Below are 20,830 nucleotides of genomic sequence, written 5' to 3'. Positions count from 1 at the left end.
TAACGCGCCCCGGTCGGTCCGTACTTTTTAAAGCAGCGCTAATGGGGTGAGACCGAGACCCTGGGGGATGCCGGGGGATAAGACTTGAAGGCCAGGCCTGGTCAGCCTCAAACCTCAACTCCCTGACCAGCACCATCTTAAAAGGCCCTGGAGATGGCAAAAAGGAAGAGATGAAAGAGCCAGGAGAGCTGGGTTCAAATCACAGCCCCTACACTTCACCAGTTTAAGCTTGTCTGTTTCCCACCCCATTCCCTCCAGCCTCAGTTTTCTTTATCTGCACTTGAATAAAAGAAAGTGAAAGTCGCTCAGTCACTTCCGACTCTTTGTAACCACATGGACTATACAGTTCCTGGAATTCTCCAGGCCAGAATACTGGAATGGGTAGCTTTTCCCTTCTCCAGAGGATCATTCCCAACTCAGGAATCGAACCCAGGTGTCCCACATTGCAGGCAGATGCTTTACCAGCTGAGCCACCAGGGAAGCCCCTGAGTAAAAGAACTGCAGCCGAATAGCAGTGTTGTTAGGAGCATTCAGCAGATGCACATGACACTCAATAACGTCTTCATCTTCTCCCCCTTCTTTTTGGAAAACTGTCTGCACCGCCTGTCCAGTTCTCTCCAGGAAGGAGAAGCAGCCAATCCATTTCTATGGTTGCAATCTGACATTTAAATTTCTGAAGGCCTCACAACAACACAGGGAGGGGGTATTATGCCCATTTTAGAGGTGAGAAAACTGAGGCTGAAGGGAGAAAGACAAGTCTAAGGTGACCCAGCTCAAAGTCCACTATGATGTGAGTTCCAGATGGGCAGAGATTGGATGTCCACTACTGAGTACCCAGCTCTTTGCACAATGCCTGTCACAGAAGTACAATGTATGATTGTTGAATTGAAAACAAAAGCTGTCAGAACCATGAATCTTTGACTTGGAGGCCTATTGCCCTTTCCACGTTGAATCCCAGGGGTTGTCATAAGAGCTGGGTGCTATCCCCACCTCCCGGATAAGTTAGATAATGGGGACATTGGATCAGATGCCTCTACGAGTGGTTTCTCAGCCTACTGACACTTTGGGTTGGGGAATTCTCTGTTGTCGGGGGCTGTCCTGGGCACTACAGGACGTTTCACAGTGTCCCTGGCCTCCACCCACTAGATGCCAGTAGCACCCCTCCAGCTGGGACCTGCAGATGTGTCTCCAGGTATTGCAAATGTTCCTGGGGGTCAAAATTGCCCCTGGTTGAGAACCACTATTCTAAGAGCGTCCTTGAAACATCATACAAGCTCTGTTATGTTGTGGAGGTCTCGGGGGTTGGGGAGAAGACGACACTTGAACTCATGACCCCACCATGACCCAAGGAGAAATATCATGTTGATATTTTCACAGAGTCACCTTTTCCCACTTGTCCTGTTAGAGGACAATTCTTGTCCTTAGCAGAGCCAATTGCCTGGCAGTTTCTGCTGATGATGCTAACCTGGTCCACACACAGAAAGTCATTTCCTTTTGTGTAAGGTGAATTTCCCAGAATGTGTCGCAGCGAACCCCAGGGGCTGCTGGGTCCCTCTCAGGTTCAGAGGTGAAGGAGAGATCTCGGGCTGTTGGGGATGAAGGCTAGAAATGACGTGAACTGGTCTCCAGGGAGGCTCTGGAGGGTTTGGAGAGACAAAAGAGAGTCATAGGCACATTAAGGGGCAGGTACCTCTTCAGCAAAGATGAGGCAGGAATGAGCTTGTATAAAATGGCCTGTACCCATTCTGGAAAGTTAGACATGAGGACATCCTTCCTTCTCCCACAGACCCTGCCTCTCACTGTCCTACCTGGGGAAGCCACCCCTTTTCCCAGGGGACACAGCTCCTCCTGGCTCCAAGTCCTTCCCTCCAAGCCTCTCTCCCACTGGGACTCATTACCCAGAGGAGGCCTGGAGGGAAAGGAAAGGTGGATGCTTTGAAGTTGGGCCCCAAGGGTTTCAATTGCAGCCACAGTGGAACTTACAGCCGGGTGGCCTTGGCCACATCACATGATCAAGGGTGACCGACATTCAAAATAGTTAACAACCGGAACCGCACAGGCCCTGACCAGTCAGAACAGATGACACCTAGAAAGGAAAAAAGGGCCAGCAGGACTGGCTGAACACCGTCAGGCCTGCCTCTGTGCCTCTCCTCCGTCTCCACAGACTAGCAACATATCTACCCCTGTGGGGCTGTGGGATGAAATAGAGGGAAAGCGCCCAGCACCACAACTTGCATACAACAGGCAATCAATAAATGTCCCTTGACTTCCCCAGAAGATGCAAAAGGTGCTGAGGTTTGCATGCCCTGCCGTGGACCTCGATCCCAGCAAAGACTTCTCTTTCCAGATGTTGAGGAAGATGTCTAACGAGCCCTCCCGAGCCCACCCCCTCCAGGGCTCAGGAGCACAAGGTCTGGAGAGATGTTCAGGGTCCAGATACATCAACTACCACCAGCGAGCTAAGACTGTGGGCCCTGGACCCTTGCCCCCAGGGGTCCTCATCCTGCCCAAAGGCCCTGGAGCCCCTCTGTCACCCATCCCCAGAGGACCTGGAGCTGTCACTCCATCCTGGCCCCGCCAGCCCCCCTCTCGGTGTGTTTAGGCAGCTTGTCATTACGAAATCCATTTTCTTATCTCTTACCATATCTATTTTTCTAATTCTTACTTAACGAGCTCCCCTGAAAATAAGAAAATCATTGGAACAATTTCCTTAAGTGTGAAAGATTAGTCTGAAATCGGCATTAAGGGGACTAATTACCTTCATTCTCCCACCTTTCCGACAGCCGTTTGTTAGCAGCAAGGACTCATTCATCTGCTGCTCAGGGAAGGCCGTCAACATTTGGCTGCAATGGGATTCTCCGCTCCCGCTTTCACTCACAGGGCGTGTGTGTGTGTGTGTGTGTGTGTGTGTGTGTGTGTGTGTGTGTGTGTAAGAGAGAGGGACAAATGAATGCCCCATTGGTAGGAATGGGGGATACGGGTGATGCTGTATTCAGAATCAGGCGTGGATGGGTTCCTGGGGGAGGTGGAGGCTGGATCCTGCCACACAAGTTCTCGACTAGCGCCTCCCCAGGGACCATAATTCCCAGCCACTGACTCATTGAATGGCTTTGAGAAGTCACTTTGTGTCTTTGGGCATCTGTCTTCTCGTTGGTAAAATTAAGGTAGGGAATTCCCTGATGCTCCAGTGGTTAGGACTCCGAGCTTTCACTGTCAAGGGCTTGGGTTTGATCCCTAGTTGGGGAACTAAGATCCCACAAGTAGCAAAAAAAAAAAGTAAAATGAGAGTAATTTCCTGTAGCTACAGAAACATCTCTGTCAAGCTTTCCTGGAGACCAGGCTCACGCAGGCAACTCTGCCCACTCTTAATCCTCGCCATACCACCCCAGGATAGCTATCATCATTAGCTCAGTATACAGAGAAGAAAATGGAGGATCAGAGGTAGGATCAGGGAACCTACCCTAGGTCACACAGTGAATTCAGAGCCAGAGGTGGGACTGGTGTCTGATTCTGGAGTCATGCCCTGTCCACTCTATCTGGACGTCAGACTTTCGAATCACACTCCCAGCGAACACGGAATCTGAAGACCTAGGCTCCAGCCCTATCTGGAGTTTGTGCACCTCTGGCATCTCTCTAAGCCTAGGTTTTCTCCTCTGTGAAATGGGAATGGTTATCATGCTTTCCACCATTGAAAGGTGTGGTGAGACCCACACGTTGGAACTTGCCCTGTGAAATGAAACATGAAGTAGCCGAGAAGAGGATGGCAGGGGAGAAGCTCATTTGAGGGCAGAGGACTCAGGGAGAGGGAAAGACTACACAAGGGCATCCTTGGGGTCTGCGGAAGCTGCGGACAAACCCAGGGGTCTGGACCCAGCTCCCCTGCCCGTGGTTGGTTGCCCCACTCCTGTGCCCAGCTTTGAGGGACCGCCTTCTGGAACAAAGCTCTGAGCAGCAGGAGACGGACTGACAAACGGGGCCGCCCAGTGCAGCGCGCCAGGGATTACGGGCTCCAGCGTCCAGCCTGGTACCTGGTGTCGGGGAGGGGCCCTCACCCACCGCCTCTCCCAGGGAAACTCATTGGGGGAGGCGGATAAGCTGAGAAGATGACGGGAACATCTTCCATTTTCCATTTAACCACCTGATATTGAATTATAAATAATTCATACACCTGCCAAACATTTGATTAAAAGAACCCAATTCGCACTGCATTTGTCAAGGGGTAAGAATTGCATTTGGTGTTTTTATTTTAATCTGTCCTTTAACTCTTTTACGAATATTTATTTATACTTGGCTGTCAGGTTTTATTCTATTTGCCCTGATTTTATTCTGGCTGTAGCTGGCGTTTTTTCCTTCCCCTTTTTATTTTGTCACTTCTGCCTAGTAGTCATGCATTTGAGAGCTCAGAGGCAATAAATAAGGAAGCGGGATTCCCTCTCTGCTCCCCGCATGCACTCCTACCCCCACTTCCATCTACACCCGTTGTTTATGGACCCCCCTCTCTGCCCTGATCCGCTCCTTACCCACCCAGGCTAACCTACTCTGGATGTAACTCGCCAAGTCCAGGGTGTCTGGATGTGTCCCACATATACACACACATCTCTGTCTCCCGACCTCTGCCCATGCTCTTCCCTACCATCTTTCTTTTAAAAAAAAAAAATTCGTTTATTTGGCTATGCCAGCTTAGTTGCAGCATGCAGAGTCTTTAGTTGAGGCATGCCAACTCTTAACTTGTGGCACATGGAATCTAATTCCCCAACCAGGGATCAAATCCTGGCCCTCTGCATTGGGAGCGTGGAGTCTTAGCCATTGGACCACCAGGGAAGCCCTACCCTCCTTCTTCGTTGCCAAGCTTAGAGGAGGTCCTCTAATAATTACTTTTTGAATAAATGAAGCCACATCATTAAAATCATCTTATCATTGTCTTTGGGGGCAAAATGGAAAGTATTGGTATTCATCAAGTCTGGTGATGATAATTTGCTGTCACCATGGACCTTGCCTTCAACCAGCTGGAAACCCCTGCCCTGTCACGTACCAGCTGCTGAATGCAGGTGAAATACTTCAGTTCCTTAGGTCTGCACTCCCCCATCTGTAAAAGGCATATATTAAAATAGCACCCACATCAGAGATTGATACAAGAATTAGTGCATACGCCCAGCACATAGTAAGGATTCAAAAGCTGGCAGCTCCTATTTTTATTATAAACTGTAATCTCTCTCTCTCTCAATGCTGCCCATGTTCCCACCTGCCCTCCCTGCTTCTCCCTTGAGTCTGAAGTCTCGGGTGTTTGTGATATTACCCTCAATGCCGGGTGGAGGTCGACAGATGTGTCTGACAAACAAGGAAGAGAAAAGCAGGCCATTGCTTTTTGTGGGCTACCTGCTTTCCCAATAATGTGCTGTGTTTGTCGGAGGGCTTACACTGGTTGGTTTGTGAGTTGACATAAAAACTTGTTTCTGCCAAGCGATTCAGGGGAGCTGGGAATTTACTTGAGACCTTGTCAATGCTCTCTGAATACAAAGGGGCTGGGAGGCTGTATGCCTCAAATAGCCTGACTGTGACATTGAGAGCATCAGGGTGGGGATATGCGCTTTTTTTTTTTTTAAGTTTATGAAACATGTTTTCCTATATATCATGTGTTTTTATCTCAAGCTCCTATAACATTCTAGCATCTTCCCAAATTCAGCCAGCCATCCCACTCTCCCCTGGCTTGTGCCAGTTCACCAGGTATCAGGATTAAAAGGGACCTTGGGCCGTACCTGTCACCTGAACTGTTCACCAGAGCCTTGTCATAGGCTCCTTGCCTCTGTGCTTGTCCCTTCCAAAGACACACTCCACACTGTGCGTTCTTTCTGAGACTTAGCCAACCCCATCACTCTCTTGATTAAACTTTCAGTGGCTCCCACTGCCCTCAAAGTAAAGTTCAGGATGGCCCTTGCTTGTGACTGGGGTCTGCCACCCCAGTTAGATGGTGGAGACTTTTTCCTTTGTCATCAATAATTTAATCCCGGGGAATTTTCTGGTGATCCATTGATTAAGACTCCACACGTGCACTGCAGGGGGTGTGGGTTCCATCCCTGGTTGGGGAACTAAAATCCCACATGCTGTGTGGTGTGATCAAAAGAATAAATACATAAAACAATTTTAAAAATAATAATGTAATCTAACGAGAAACCAGGGCACAGCTTCCCTGGGGACCTACTTTATGTCATGTACTATGCCTGGCACAGGGTTCAGGGGTAAGTCAGGCTTCTGCTAAGAGTTAGGGAAACTGTGAGAAGAGGGAAAGAACAGGAACCAATATTCATGGAGCATCTCCTGTGTACCTTTGGCCCACTGTAACCTGCAAACTAGGTATCGTTGTGTAGAGCAAGGAAGTGGCTTGTTTAAGGTTGCAGGCTGGTAAGTGTTGGAGCTGGGTTCAAATCCAGGTCTCTCTGAGTCTAATCCGTGTGTGTGTGTGTATGTTTCCCCATCACTTTTTTTGCCACTGCCTCCCAGGAGCTAGTGGGTGATGGTCTCAAGAGAGAGAGTGGGGCTTCCCTGGTGCTCCAGTGGTTAAGAATCCCCCTGCCAATGCAGCGGACATGGGGTCGATCCCTGGTAGGGAAGAGTCCTCATGCTGTGGAGCAACTAAGCCCACAAGCCACAACTACTGAAACCAGGGTGCCTAGAGCCAGTGCTCCCCAACAAAAGAAGCAACCACAACAATAAAGCCACGCAGCAGAATGAAGACGAGCCCCCACTCTCCACAATTAGAGAAAACCCACGCACAGCAACAAAGACCCAGCACAACCAAAAATAAATACAGATCTCCTAAATAAACATAAATAAATAAACATAGATCTCCTTTTATAAAAAGGAGAGAGAGAGAGAGAGGGAGACTCTGAAGCCAGGTGTCCACGGCCATTGGGGCCAGACAGCTCGGCAGGGCTGTGGGCCTTCTGGGTAGAGGCTGCAGATCCCCCTGAGAGGGAGTTCAGGGTCGGGATGGTGCCCCCACCAAGATTATCCCGTGACAACAGTGACCTGGAAACAGTTTAAAAGGCATTTTCACTGCAGAGCCTAAAGCCATAGAAAGAGGGGCCCAAGCTAGGCAGCCAGACAGCCCCAGGCTGGAATCCCTATTCTGTCCCTACACGCCCCGCGTGTGACCTGGGAAACAGTCACATCATCTCTCCACTCCCCGATTTCCTTCTCACTAGAACAGAAATTACAATTCATCCTTCAAAGTCTTGTTGAGAGGATGGAATAAGGTCACGTGGGTAAAAAATGCTCTGTCAACTAGAAAATGAATTATACATTCACATATAATTCGGTCCTCCAAACAATTTCGTGAAATGGGAAGGGCAAGAATTTTTTAAATTTAATTTCTTTTCTTTCCTTCTTTTTTTTTTTTTTTGACTGTGTCAGGTCTTAGTTGCAGCATGTGGGATCTAGTTCCCTGACCAGGGATCAATGCTGGGCCCCCTGATGCATTGGGAGCATGGAATACTAGCCACTGGACTACAAGGGAAGTCCCTCTGTTAATTTCTTTAAAAAAAATTAATTTTATAAGAAATGCATGAATCCATTCTCTTAGAAATCAGGACATTGTTGATGAAACTTAGGTCCCCTTGGGGGAATTCCCTGGTGGTCAAGTGGTTAGGACTCCAAGCTTCCATTGCAAGGGGTATGGGTTCCATCCCTGGTTGGGGAACTAAGATCCCACAAGCCACAGGGCAACACCAGATAAATAAAGTCCCATTTATCGCCACCTCCAATCTGGTCTCTTCCCCACTTTCTTAGAAATCACTCCTGTGATGAGTTTGATTTGTATCATTTCACACCATTTTTATACTTGAGCATACATGACATGGACCTCCAGAAAATAAGGAGCATTGTTTTGTATTATTTTCATGTAAATGGATTCCTACCAGATATATGATTGCCCGGCAACTGGCTTTTTTCTCTCCAACGATGTGTTTGAAAGCTATCCGTGTTGATAGATCTGGTTCATTCCATTTAAGTGGCTGTGTTCCATGGTATGAATATACCCCATTTTATGTGTTCCCTCTTTTACCAATAGACATGTAGAATGTTTTCTCTTTTCCCTTATTACTAGCAGTGCTTCTGTAAATGTTATGTGCGCATCTCCTGGAGCACGTGCTGAGGTTTCTCCAGCACAGATGTGGTCATAGATCCGGGCAGGGCTTGTAAATAACGATGAAAGTTGTTCTGTACTGAGCGTTCGCTGTGTTCTAGAAGCGTCACGTGCATTATATCATTTAACCCTCACTGAAAGCCATGTGTGAGCAAAGATTGTGTCCAGTTTTCAGATGAGAAGATTGAGGCCCAGAGACATGCAGAATTTCCTCCTAGTCACCGAGCTGGCCCTGATTTTCCTCAGCCCAGCACACAGCTTGAGCCAGCCGTGGTGTTCCCCCTCTGTTCATGGGGGTTCAGAGCAAGAACATCTGGAAAAACCAACTGGGCACGTCTGCATCCAGAGCCCAGAATCCACAAAATTCCAAGTGACAGGTGTCCTCTGGTGATAAGAAAGGTACCCAGGTCATTTCTGGGACAGGAGGCTCAGCTTGTTAGCTGGGAGGACGAGCTCCCCACCTCCACAATTTGTTGTCATTGTTCAATAGCCAATTTGTGTCCAACTCTTTAAGACCCCATGGACTGCAGCACGCCAGGCCTCTCTGTCCCTCACCATCTCCTAGAGACTGCCCAAGTTCATGTCCATTGAGTGGTGATGCTACCTAACCATCTCATCCTCCATCACCTCTTCGCCTTCTGCCTTCAGTCTTTCCCAGCATCAGAGTCCTTTCCAGTGAGTCAGCTGTTCACATCAGGTGGCCAAAATATTGGATTCAGCTTCAGCATCAGTCTTTCTGATGAGTATTCAGGGTTGATTCCCTTTAGGATTCTCCTCACCATGAGTTTTCCTTAGGCAGGGGCTGAGGCAGCTGAGACATGGACTGGCAGAGACATTGAACTGTGAAATGGTAGACTCCTGGAGCTGGACATGGGAGGAGAAACTGAGGCCTGGGAAAGGGGTGAGGAGGACTCACTGATGGCCACATGGCCATCCAGAGGAGGAGCAGGGTGAGGAGGCTGCCCTCTCCCAGTCCAGTGGACCAAGCAGTCTAAAGAAGTGCCGTGGAAGCCTGGGCCTGGATTAGGGGTCAAGGAGAGGTGCAAAGTCAGCAGAGTCACCCAGGGTCACAGGGGAGAGTGGGGAGGGAGCAGCTCCTGTTCCCCATCCACCCTCTACTCTCCAGTTAGGTCAGACAAGCCTTCCACTCTGTCTGTGCTCCTGGCTTCACGTTCCTGCTTCTGCCTTCTGGCTTCTGCCCTCAGCCCCTGTGTCTCTGCCCTCAGCCCTTGTTTCTCTCCCCTCTGTCCCTCTGTCTCTCCCCTCAGCCCCTGTGTCTCTTCCCTCTGCCCCTCTGTCCCTCAGCCCCTGTGTCTCTGCCCTCAGCCCTTCTTGTCTCTGCCCTCAGCCCCTCTGTCTCTCTCCTCAGTCTCTCAGTCCTCTCCCCTCAGCCCCTGTGTCTTTCCCCTCAGTCCCTCTGTCCTCTCCCCTCAGCCCCTCTACCTCTCTCCTCAGCCCCTGTGTCTCTGCCCTCAGCCCCTGTCTCTCCCCTCATTCCCTGTGTCTGCCCTTAGCCCTTCTTGTCTCTGCCCTCAGCCCTGTCTCTGCCCTCAGCCCCTGTGTCTCTCCCCTCAGCCCTGCTGTCTCTGCCCTCAGCCCCTCTGTCTCTCTCATTAGCCCCTCTGTCTCTCTCCTCAGGCCCTCTGTCTCTCTCCTCAGGACCTCTGTCTCTCTCCTCAGCCCCGCTGTCTCTGCCCTCAGCCCCTCTGTCTCTCTCCTTAGCCCCTCTGTCTCTCTCCTCAGGCCCTCTGTCTCTCTCCTCAGGACCTCTGTCTCTCTCCTCAGCCCCTCTGTCTCTGCCCTCAACCTCTCTGTCTCTGCCCTTCAGCCACCTGTCTCTTCCCTCAGCCCCTGTGTCTCTCCCCTCAGCCCCTGTGTCTCTTCCCTCAGCCCCTCTGTCTCTCTCCTCAGCCCCTCTGTCTGCCCTCAGCCTCTCTGTCTCTGCCCTCAGCCTCTCTGTCTCTGCCCTTCAGCCATCTGTCTCTTCCCTCAGCCCCTGTGTCTCTCCCTTCAGCCCCTCTGTCTCTCTCCTCAGCCTCTCTGTCTCTTTCCTAGGCCCCTCTGTCTCTCTCCTCACCCTCTCTGTCTCTTTCCTAGGCCCCTCTGTCTCTCTCCTCAGGCCCTCTGTCTCTCTCCTCGGCCCCTCTATCTCTGCCCTCAGCCCCTCTGTCTCTGCCCTCAGCCCCTCTGACTCTCTCCTCAGCCCTTCTGTCTCTCTCCTCAGCCCTCAGCTCCTCTGTCTCTGCCCTCACCCCCTCTGTCCTAACCCCTCAGCCCCTCTGTCTCTCCCTTCAGCCCCTCTGTCTCTCCCTTCAGCCCCCTGTCTCTCCCCTCAGCTCCTCTGTCTCTCCCCTCACCCCCTCTGTTGCTGCCCTCAGCCCCTCTGTCTCTCTCCTCAGCCCCTCTGTCTCTGCCCTCAGCCCCTCTTTCTCTGCCCTCAGCCCCTCTGACTCTCTCCTCAGCCCTTCTGTCTCTCTCCTCAGCCCTCAGCCCCCTGTCTCTCCCCTCAGCCCCTCTGTCTCTCTCAGCCCCTCTGTCGCTGCGCTCAGCCCTTCTTTCTCTCTCCTCAGCCCCTCTGGCTCTACCAGCTCCTCTGCATCAGCATGAACTCGCTTAACTCTTGCTCCTTTAAAAGGCCTTCCCTCCCAGCCAGGTTCCTCTGCAGCTGCTGCCCTCTTCCCCCTTTCCTTCCCAGCCCCACTGATCAAGTTGCCTCCGTTTCACTCCCTCCCACTCACTCCTCCACCCACTCCAATCTGGCGTCGCCCATCCTCCTGTTTACAACTCTTTCAGGGTCCCCGTGGCCTCCCCTTCCGCAATGCTTCCATTCCTTGCCTCCGATTCCTGTGTCACAGTCATCCCCTTGGTCCTTTATGGACACTGGACACCTGTGGCCACAGCATCCTCCCAAATCTCCCTTCACTGACCTCCAAGACCCCCCTTCCCTCCTGGACTCTTCCCACCTTCTCTGAGCGTTCCTTTTCCATCACCTTTGCCATCTCCTCCCCCACCCGCCCCTCCATTTGTTTAAAGTCATTTTTCTAAAAAATGCCAACAAAGTATACAGAGAAAAAAATGAACAAAAATGATTTGAAATCTCATCAGTTATTTTCCCCTGCTGATGTGTGGTTTTGGTTTTTTTTTTTTAATAGATGTGGTGCATGAACCACACATCCAAGAATATGCTGTGTCCGGAGAGACCACCCCCCACCCCCACCCCAACCACTCTCCAGAAGCAAACCCTGATCGCCCTGACTCATAATTCTTCTAGAAAAATGTTTTGTTCATACTCCAGCGCCTATGTCTTTACGCTATTTTTATGTACCTTGAAGGGATCATCCTTGCAACCTGTTCTGTGTTTCCCCTTTAAATCTTGGGGCTGACCTGGGCCTTTTCTCATTGTTCATTCTTGACCCAGGGTGGTGTCTTGGGGTGGCGTGGTGGGGCATGATGCCAAATCACCTCCTGCCAGCTCTCATTTCTTCTCTGGGTTCCAGACCCACACACTCAGTTGTGTGGTTGGCATCACCACTTGGGAGGCACCTCACACTTTTTGTGTGTTTAGCATCTTCCTGCCCACTCCCAGCCCCATCTCCTCATCACTCACCCAAATCAACTACCTGAGGCCACCTCCTGAAAGCCTGACATCATCTCTAGCCTGCGTCTGAAGCCTGGATGCCCCACTTCCGTCATGGAACCTCCCTGTGTTTCCAGTTCCTAGTGTGCCGTGTGGATTAAGATCTAGGACCTGCCAGGCGCTCAGAGCCTTCCCTGGTGCACAGTGCCTGCCCTAGAAATGCTGGCTGTGATTATGGATATTATCCATGACCCCTCCCTTTCCTGATCACGTACATCTGATCCATTGCCTGCAATGGTCCATTCTCCCAGGTAGACTGCCTTAAACGCCCCTGTCCAACCTCCCTCCAATCAATGAGTGCCCCTCCTGCAATGGTCCATTCTTCCAGGCAGACTGCCTTAAAGGCCCCTGTCCAACCTCCCTCCAATCAACGCGTGCCCCTCCAATCCATTCTGCTCTTAAGTGATCCTTCCGTAAACCTGATTACGGCCTCCCGTGATCACCAACATGTGTTAACTCCATGGTCTCTCCCATGGCTTAGCACACAGCAGAGATTCAGCAGGGGATCCCATCTGTGCATGGACAGTGTCTTTTCTAATTGGTTGGTGCCCCGCTGAACTGACCATTACATCTTTCGATACCCCCCAGGTCTTGTACAGTCTGGCTCTCGTACACCTCACCAGCCCCATCTCTCATGCCACTCCCCTTAAAGTTCATGTTTGACTGGAACAAACATGTGTCTCAACAGAACACCTTCCCTCTCTGAGCTCTGGACCTTCTCACATGCTATTCCCTGGGCCTGAAACCCTCTTCCCTCCAGCCCACCTGGCCAATTCCCACTTATTCAACGGGTCACTCCCCAGGAAGATCCCCTCCACCCATCCCGCACCCATACCAGCCTTTTGTCAAGTTTATCACACTCATGATTTCTTGGTGATGGAACTCGGGGTCGCTCTCCATTCCTGGTTTAAAATTTGTTCTTGCCTCTGGCGTTTCTACATTTCTGAAATGCACGCCATCTGGGGGTGTGAGATCTGTTCACCCTTTCACTGCTGTCTGCTCAGCTCCTGACACAGAGAGGGCATTCAGAAAACGTTTAGTGAATCACTTATTAATTCTTCCACTTAACAAATATTTGTTGAACTCTTTTGTGTCAGGTATTGTTCTCTGCCCAAAGGGTGCATCAGGGAATCAAACCAACATGAATTTTGATCTCAGGGAAGCACGTATGATGGGGTCAAGAGAGAAGCAAGCAATAAACATAATAAATAAGTAAATTGTATATGAAAAGGTGATAAACGCTTTGAAAAATCAAGAGGAGGGAAAGTGGGTTGGCAAAGCCTCGGACAGGGGCTGTAATTTCAGATGGAGTGGTTGGGTTGCTTTGCACTGAAAAAGTGACATTTGAGCAAAGATTAAAATGTTAAGGGAGGGAGCCCTGCAGATATTTAGGGGAAAAATACTCCAGGCAGAGGGAACAGCTAGCGCAAAGGTGGTCAGATGGGAGCACGTCTGCTGTGTTCAAGGAAAACCCAGAAGGCCAGCGGGGCTGGAGCAGAGGGAAAGAGGGACAGGATGGGAGGGAGAATGAAGTCAAGCAGGCTGTGATCACAGACCACATAGGGCCTGGTAGAAACTCTGGCTTTTATGCTGAGAGAAATGAGAGCTTTTTTTTTTTTTTTGACAGCTTTATTGAGGTGTAATTTACATACTATAAAATTCATTCATTGTCAGCATACAATTCGATGATTTTTAGTAAATTACAGACTTGTGCAACTCACATCACTATCCAGTTTTAGAAAATTTTTTTTATCCCAGGAAGATCCTTCGTGCCCATCTGCAGTCAATCCCCGTTCTCACCGCCAGCCCCAGGCGACCACTAATCTGTTTTCTGTCTCCAGAGATTTGCCTTTTCTGGACATTTCACATAAACAAAACCATACAGTATGTGTGTGTGTATGTTTTTTCCATCTGGCTTCTTTCATTGAGCATAATATTTTTTGAGATGTGTTCCATATGATAGCATATATCAGCAGAGTGTTCCTTTTTATTGCTTAATAGTATTCCTTTGTGAGGCTATATGTTTTCACTTCTCTTGGGTTGATGCCTAGGAGTGGACTTGCTGAATCATATAACAAATTTATGTTTAACTTTTTGAGAAACTCCCAAAATGTTTTCTTGTGGTTCAGACGGTAAAGAATTTGCCTGCAATGCAGGAGACCCGGGTTCAATCCCTGGGTTGGGAAGTTCCCCTGGAGAAGGGCATGGCCACCCACTCCAGTATTCTTGCCTGGAGAATTCCATGGACAGAAGAATCTGACGGGTTATAGTCCATGGGACCCATTGGACATGACTAAATGATGAACACTTTCACTTTTCACTTTCAAAGTGTTTTCCATGTGCGCTGCTATGTGGAGAATAGTCTACAGTGGATCAAGGGTGGGAGCTGAAAGACCAGTTGTTTGATGAATATAAGTAAGTAAATAAACCCACTGGATCTATGGAGAGAGAAATTAGGACTATCACCAGATTGGTACCAAAGACCCTCATGCAGGACCCAGGCTAGGAGACCTCCCCAGCTGCAAACCCAGCCTTCCCAGGCCTAGAAAGGTACCAGAAGGACTGTCTCATACCCACCCCTCCCTCCACACCACCCAATCCCCAGACAGCTTCCAAGCAGCCAAACCGTGAAAATCCCCACTATGGAGAAGAATCAGCACCAGGACATGACTGTTCCGAGCCACGGAGCCCTCTCCCCGCCCGGGGAGATGACAACATTTTCTTTGCAATTAAAATTCCTTTGAAACTGAGACCAAGGAAAATGCAGAGGAGAAAGCCTTTTAAACTAGGGGAAATACTCTTCTTAGCAATTACTCTGTGTGCATTTCAACAAAAGCTGTTTCTCCTCCCTCCTCCTGCTGGCTGCAGGGAGCTGACTCTGCCGGGTCTCAGGTTCCACATTCACTGTGGAGCCAGAAGTCTCCCTTGGCCTCCAAAACTTTTCCCTGGCTGGTCCTTGCTTCTCTGCCCACTGCCCACTCTTAGCTCCTGGATCCCTTACGCCTTCCAGACTTCATTCCAGGCTTCTACCTAAAATGTCACTTCCTGTGAGTCCTCCTTTCCCAGCCCAATGCCTCACATGCTAAAATGTGCTTCTGTGCCTATCACTCTGTCCCCTACCCCCTGCTAACTGTCCCTCCCCATCCCACTTGGATCTTTCCTCCTCTGAGCTTACAGCCCTGTCTCTCGGCACAGCCCTCTGCTCTGACCACAGCGCTCTGTTGATATTAATATCTTGGCCAGGAGTGTGATGTCCAACACATTAGAAAGAATGGGGGTATTGGAGACCTGGATTCACTTCCTCCATTCGATCAACAAATATTCATCGCATCGTCATGATGTTCCCATGCCTGTTGCCAAGTCCTAGCGGTGAGCAATTTCTGTGTTTAGAAACAGGAGGCTAGTTTTTTGGAACAACCCTTCAGCTGAAAAGAGCTAAGAATACTGGATAAAATAGAAAAAGCATCTTATTAAAGCATCATCAAAGAGCTGACAAGCAAGCTCTTTGTAAGGAATTATCAGGAATTATTAGGTCAAAACTGAAGGGAAGACAGAAACCCTGAAAAGTTCGAAAGCACAGAAACTCTTTTGTCCTGAGGGCGTTTGCCGATCTTGAAAATTTTGAATTTGGTTTTTGAGGATCTCCCAGTATAAAGGGAATTGAAACCGAAGTCCACGGCCTGTACAAAATGGGCAATCAAGTAGAAGACACTCGCCAAAATAAGCTGGGGCTCCAGGGGGCTTCACCCTTGCATTAAGGGTGAACCAAAGGTAATGTGAGTTTGATTAAACTCCAGGAGTTGGTGATGGACAGGGAGGCTGGGCGTGCTGCTGTCCATGGGGTCTCAAGTAGTCGGACATGAAGGAGGGACTGAACTGAACTGAACTGAAAGGTAACCCAGCCTTGAATCATGAATTGGCAGCCTCATCCACACTACCAGGGTATTCCAGGGAACCTCAAACCCTGAATTTTGTTTAAAGCAATCCCAGAATGGTAGCACTGCAGCCAAATGCAAATCCTTTTTAGAAGCAAATGCTTTCATCTGAGGCATAAAATTCCTTTTAAAAAATTCTTCCAAAAAAAATTTTTTTTCCAAGTACAATGGCCAACACATAGTCAAAGATAACCAGACATGCCAGAAAGCAATGCTAGTAAGCTAAGTAAGCACTAAAGGTACAGAGTGAGCAAACAAATACCATGCCCCTGGCTCACAGGGCTTATAGTCCAGCAAGGAAGACAGACACCAACACTCTTATCAAGTCCACTAGCAACCTCTGCAATGTCTACTGGAGTCACTTCTCCTCCTCAATTTACTTTGCCTCTCAGCAGCTTTCAACATGTTGACCTCTAGTTACTGGTCTTGGTTTCCATGACACCAGTCTGTTGAATGGCCTCCAGCCTTACTGGGAGCTTCTCAGTCTTTCTCCTTTCTTTTCCTCCTCTATTTTATCTCTTATGTTGGTGGGCTGCGGGGACCATTTCTGGGTCTGCTCTCTATCTCACCCCAGGTGATTACATTCATTTCCTCAGCATTAAATATCACCTACATGCTGATAAACCTCAGATTTATATCCCTTCTCCTCAGAGTCCAGACTGTTCCATCCAACTGTCTGCTACATATCTCCTCTCGCATATCTTGTGAATGTCTCAAAAATAACATACCTAAATAGGAACTCTTGCTTCCTACCAACCCCTCCTTCATTTACTCCATCACGGTGTCACACCATCCAGTTTTAGGCCAAGAATCTAAGAATCATCTAGAATCCCTGGTTTGAATTAGAGTGGTGATAAAGATTTTGCAAAGTGTCAACCTAGAAAGTTATTTAAGGAGTAAAGTGAACCAGACTTAATAATAGATTGGGTGCAGAGATGAGAGTTGCCAGGTATGACTTCCAGCCTTCCGGCTTGGACCACTTGACAGACATGGATGCCATTCACCGACATGGAGCACCCAGAGGGCAGGCAGGTGTGGAGGAAGAAGAACATATGTTTGGCTTTTCACATTAGATTTGAGATCTCTCAGAGGCATCTAAGTGGAAGTACTGAGAAGTAATTGTATCTTTATCTCTGGACTTCTTCAGAAGGCAGGGTAAAACTAAGCTTGGGAGTCATCACAGCATCGATGGTAACTGAAGCCATTGGCATGGCTGAGATAGCCCAGGAAGAGTCTGAGGAGTTTGAAAGTGGCATAAAGGATGATAAGCCTGCAAAGGAGATACAGAAAGTTTTGTTAGAGAGGTGGGAAGGAGCCCAACTGTTTAGTTTCATGTTTCAAAAGCTGCTGTGAGGTCAAGTGAAATGAGGAGTGGAGAACATGCATTGGATTTAGCAAGATGGAGGTCAGTCGTGACCTCTGTGAGCTGTCTCAGTGCAGTGCCAGGGACAAAAGCCAGATGGCCGTGGCTTAAGAGGAAAATGGGAGGTGAGTAAAGGAATCGTGAGGACACCCCACCTGCAGAGAAGTTCTGTTGTTAAGGGAAGGGGCTGAGAAGCGTCAGGAGGGGTGTGCCTATTTTTGTTTGTTTAAGATAGGCTTCTTGAAAGGGGCTTCCCTGGTGACTCAGATGGTAAAGAATCTGCCTGCAAGGCAGGAAACCCAGGTTCAATCCCTGGATTGGGAAGATCCCCTGGAGAAGGGCATGGCCACCCACTCTAGTATCCTTGTCTGGAGAATTTCATGGACAGAGGAGCCTGGCAGGCTATAGTCCATGGGATCACAAAGAGCTGGACATGACTGAGAAAGAAATCTTCTTGAGCACATGGAAGTGCCAGGGGTCCATCAGAGACCGGAGAAGATAAGGCAGGAGACGGGAGAATTTGCAGAGTAAGGTTTCTCAGATGCCGGGAAGATGTGAGTGGGCTTTAGAACCCAGATTAGAGGCCTGTCCTCAGACAAGAGAGACATTTTCTCTGTTGCAAAGAGCAAGAAAGAGGAGAGAGGAGATGTGTTCCCTCATCTATAAAATGGGGATAATAATAGTGCCTACCTCTGGGGCCAGTGGGGTGGGGATTCCATGAATGGGTGCTTATAATGGGCTCAGCCTAGGGTAGTAATGGCAGGTAGTTAAAACTCTACAGATAGCAGCCACTATTATTATCTTTCACTCTCGAAGCTCTGATCCACTCTCGCGTATGGATAATAATCATCAAACCTCACCTGGTTATAGCACTTAACTCTTTCTAGAGGATTACTTGGATATTCATCTATGTGAGCCTCACAGTGAAACCTGGGAGGATTTATTTTCCCTATTCTACAAAGGAGAACGCTCAGAGAAGTGATGAAACCTGCCCGAGGTCACAAAGCTGGGAGGCCAGGTCCAATCCCCAAATCCACACCCCCGACATCAGCTCCTGCTTTCTCCACCAAGACGAACTCAGACTTAGGTCTTGCCTCTCCCCCATGCAGCCTCTACAGTACAGCCCTGTGTGGGAGCTCTGTTTTCCTCAGTGGTTGCAGTGTCCCCTGGAGAAAGGGCTAGGGAATCCATGGCTCGAATCTACAGCTTTGAGCTCACGAAAGAGAGGATTAAGTTTTGAACAAGGTGCCGAGCTCGGCTTGCTTTCTTGTTCCAGCCGGAGACAGGAGATTAGGGAAGACGATGCCCTATCTGCCAGCTCCATCACTTGTCAGGAGAGAGAAGAAAGTGAAACCTCCTTCAAGGCCTGGCATCGGTGCTGCCTATCTGTCACCCCAGAGGAGGCCCTGCTCACAGTTAGGAGGGTGATTTGGCCAAACTGGTTTGCAGCTTGCAGCCCCAGCCGTCCCAACCCAGGGATGTAGCACTTCTGAGAAATATTCTTTCCCAGTTCCCTTCTCCCATATGTTCCAGGCACAATGAGGTCATAAGGAGTGTTTCCATCTCTAAATTAAGACCCAACCCCTCGGACTTCCCTGGTGGTCCAGTGGCTAAGAACCCACCTGCCAGTGTCAGCGACATGGGTTTGATCCCTGGTCCGGGAAGATTCCACGTGCTGAGAGGCAACTAAGCCTGTGTGCCACAACCACTGAAACTGGCGCACCCTAGAGCCTGTGCTCCGCAGCAAGAGAAGGCCAGGCAGTGCAATTACAGAGAAGCCCCTGCTTGCCGCAACTAGAGAAAGCCCACGCACAGCGATGAGGACCCAGTGCAGCCAAAAATAAATAAAAACAAAATTTAAAAGACCCGATCCCTTGCCAAGATGCTCAGCCTGGCCACAGCTTACTTTTATTTCCTCTTCTTCACCTCACAAGCCCCACCCCTGCCCCATACCTTGAATGTTCCTTCCTCCAGGACATTCTGCCAGGCACTCCCCTTCTCCTTTCTTCTAAATGGTGAACCCCTCCTTATCCTTAAAGGAGCAATTTAAATGTCACCTGCAACAAAAAGTCCCATATGACTTCCTTAGAGAAAAGTCCGACTCTTTATGACCCCCATAGACTGCAGCCCTCCAGGCTCCTCAGTCCAGGGGATTCTCCAGGCAAGCATACTGGCATGGGTAGCCATTCGCTTCTCCAGGGGATCTACCTGACCCAGGGATTGAACCTCAGGTCGCCTGCATTGTAGGCAGATTCTTTACAGTCTGAGCCACCAGGGAAGCCCTCCTTAGAGAAAAGCGAGACTTCATTGAGCACCTACTATGTGTGGTCTGCAGGTTAGGCTCAGAGATGCGTCATATCGTGGCCTTGCTTCCAGGGGCTTGGGGTTGTCAGTCTGGTAGGAAGAAGCAGCATGGCTGGAGGTCCCTGGGGATGTGGATGCGAAACTGCTGAGGAGGTGGGAAGTGACAACTCCGAATGGGCAGGCTGGGGGTGGGGGGAGTGTTGATCTCAGGTCCCAGGCCTGATAGCGCAAGTGACAGGTCACTTTCCCTGACAAAGCAGCCACCTGTACTTCTCCTTGGTACGCTGGCTCCTCTTGGCATCTTCTGTCTGCTAACTGTTCACAAACAAGCCAGGTGGAGTGGGACAGGGGGAGCACGTGGTGAGAAGCACGGCTCTGATGTCACACCCTAACCTTGGGGACATCACCTGACCTCTCTGTGCCTCGTCCCCTCCACAAAATGACAATAGAAATAGGGCCTGCCTCGTACGGATGTTTGAGAAAGTGCATTACACACGAGATGCTTAGGATGATGGTATCAGGCACTCAATGGATGTCGGCTATTTTATTACTATTATTTTCATTGAAAGAAGATTTGGGCCCATTATCGGCTCCCACTGTGCACTGGAGAAATTCATTCTCTCGGAGTCTCTCTCCATTGGGAAAATTAGGAAAGTAGTAGATTTCTAGCTCCGATATTCGAGGATGGAAATTAAAGGGGGATAGTAATTATAAGGGGGTGGGGGAATAGAAAGACCCAGTGAGAAACCCCTCCCCTCCCCCAGGAAGCCTACCATGTTGGTGAGCCACAAAAGGTGAATATCGAGAAGGGAGTGAGCGGCGGGATCATAGAGAAACTCAAATGCCAAAGCAATGCTTCCAAGAGGTGACAGGGCTTGATCAGTAATTTGGAGACTGTGCCTAATCATTAAAGAGATAATGGGTCCTTCAGAGAGGCAGCGATCTCCCCATCCCTGGGGGAATGCGAGCAGAGGTTGAGGTCTAAGAGAGGATTCAGACATCAGACGGTGGGCTAAGGTCTTGTTTTCTTCTTTTACTTATCTATTTGGCTTTACTTACTTATTTTATTTATTTAGTTATTTATTTATTGCACTAGACCTTAGTTGCAGCGCCCAGGATCTTTGGTCTTTATTGCAGCATGCACAGTCTTTTAGTTGTGGCACGTGGGATCTAGTTCCCTGACCAGGGACTGAACCCAGGCCCCCTGCATTGGGATCGAGGAGTCTTAGCCACTGGACCACCAAGAAAACCCTCTGGATGGGCTAAGGTCTTAGAGGGCATGAAACCCTCTCAGACACTGCAACCCACCAGGAGTGGCCATTGCAGGAAGAGGCAGTGACCGTAGTGCTTGAGTAATTGTTGCAGCCCTGGAATAACCTGCTTGCTCAGTAAGTGACCTTGGCAGTTGACCCCACGCTCTCTGGCCCCAGTTTGCCCATCTACCAAATGGG

The sequence above is a fragment of the Ovis canadensis genome, chromosome 13 (assembly GCF_042477335.2).
Source record: "Ovis canadensis isolate MfBH-ARS-UI-01 breed Bighorn chromosome 13, ARS-UI_OviCan_v2, whole genome shotgun sequence".
NCBI lineage: Eukaryota > Metazoa > Chordata > Mammalia > Artiodactyla > Bovidae > Ovis > Ovis canadensis.
Note: the sequence above shows the minus strand (reverse complement) of the source record.